Consider the following 1,811-nt stretch of genomic DNA (forward strand, 5'->3'; position numbering starts at 1 on the left):
TTAATTGAAAATATTTGCAAAGTAAATACATGTTAATTTCAGTAGGAGAAAGGATCATTGATTGTAGAGACTAGGAAAAGCCTTATGAAGATAGTGATTCTTAACCTGAAGTCCAAAGAAGCGAAAGCTTCTATTAAACCGAAGTAAACAGGGAATGAATTCCAAATGGGAAGCAGTCAGCTCACAGATAGAAAATGGAATATTACATGGAAGGAACAATAAGTTGAATTTTAAAAGGGAGAAATATGGCTCCCTCAGGCGCCCCGCCGGGCCGAGCTGCCTCCTCGGGCGGCCGGGGGGCCCCGGCAGGACAGCATGGACAGCCCCGAGGTGACCTTCACCCTGGCCTACATCGTGTTCTCCGTCTGCTTCGTCTTCACGCCCAAAGAGTTCCACTCGGGGGGGCTGACGGTGCAGAACCTGCTGTCCAGCTGGCTGGGCATCGAGGACGTGGCCTTCATGCAGTACCACCTGCGCAGGACTATGGTCACCATGCTGGTCCACTCGCTGCTTCCGCTGGGCTATTACCTTGGTATGTGCTTTGCGGCATCTGAAAAGCAACTGTATTATTTCAACCAGGCTCCGGAAGTCTGGAAGCTATTCCTTCTCCTGTCAGTCTCCTTTCCCACCATCACCTGCACCATTGCATATTACTGGTCCCAGAACAGGTGGGAACACCACCCATTAGCCAGGACGCTGGCGCTCCATGCCCTTCCACAGTCAGGGTGGCGAGTGGTGGCATCCTCCATCAACACTGAGTTCTGATGCATTGACAAGTTTGCCACGGGGGCTCCAGGTGCCCTGGTGATTGTGACTGACACGTGGGTCATGAAGGTGACCACCTACCGCATCCATGTGGCTCAGCAGCAGGACATCCACCTGATGGTGACTGAGTCATGCCAGCACGAGCTCTCACCAGACTCTAATCTGCCTGTGCAGTTCCTTACCATCCAAGTGGCCAGTATCAATCCTCTTTTCAAAACCTTTGACATCTGGTTGAATTCTACAGAATATGTTGAGCTAAGGGAGAAACTCCATGCCCCCCATCCGCAATGCTGCCAACGTGGTCATCCACCAGAGTCTTGGTGACTTGTTTCTGGAAACATTTACATCCTTGGTGGAGACCAACCCACCTTATTCTATCCCCAGCAGCAGGAGCTAGAGCCCTGTATTGGCTGCATGCTGACGAAGGCCAACATTAAGCTGGTGAAGAACTGACAGGAATCAGATTCCAGCGAGTGCCAGCAGTGTAACTGCAGCCCCATGTGGTATCTGACCTGCATGGGCAAGTGGTTTGCCAGCCGCCAGGACCAGCAGCACCCAGAAACCTGGCTCTCCAACCATGTGCCTTGACCCATGTGCAGGGCCAAGTTCTGCATCCTGGATGTTTGTATCATCCATTGACCTTCCAGGAGCAAGGACATGCTTCTTGGGTCAGCTGGGGGGAGGGACTCCATTGGAGGAACTATTCTCAGGCTCTTTGGATCCAAGGCACCCCCTTCTGTTTTGGTAACTCTGCAAGTCTCCTCAGCATTTCCCCCTCTTAAGCCCCTGGGGCCTGTCCTTTTGCTACTGACACCATCCCTTCTCCAGAGGCTGCTCATTTCCTCCTAGTTCCCAGATAAGAGGAAGGAGAGGCAGGGCAAGGTTTTAAGTTCCAGACTTTCAAAGGAAGATATGATGCCTCAACCCCACCCTGCCCTCCTTCTCTCTCCACAGTACATACTTAGTGAAGGATTCCAGGGCAATTGCCCCTCATCCTCTGTGAATAGACTAGCAAAGGGCGATTTTTTTTAATTTTTTTTCGTTTC

The 1,811-nt window shown here is 51.4% G+C and overlaps 1 pseudogene; it reads left to right on the forward strand.

Moving 5' to 3' along the window:
- The first annotated feature begins 315 nt into the window (after positions 1-315).
- On the forward strand, positions 316-1,404 carry LOC141503186 (E3 ubiquitin-protein ligase TM129-like; annotated as a pseudogene).
- Positions 1,405-1,811: the final 407 nt, after the last annotated feature.

This window comes from Macrotis lagotis, chromosome X (assembly GCF_037893015.1).
Source record: "Macrotis lagotis isolate mMagLag1 chromosome X, bilby.v1.9.chrom.fasta, whole genome shotgun sequence".
Classification (NCBI taxonomy): domain Eukaryota; kingdom Metazoa; phylum Chordata; class Mammalia; order Peramelemorphia; family Peramelidae; genus Macrotis; species Macrotis lagotis.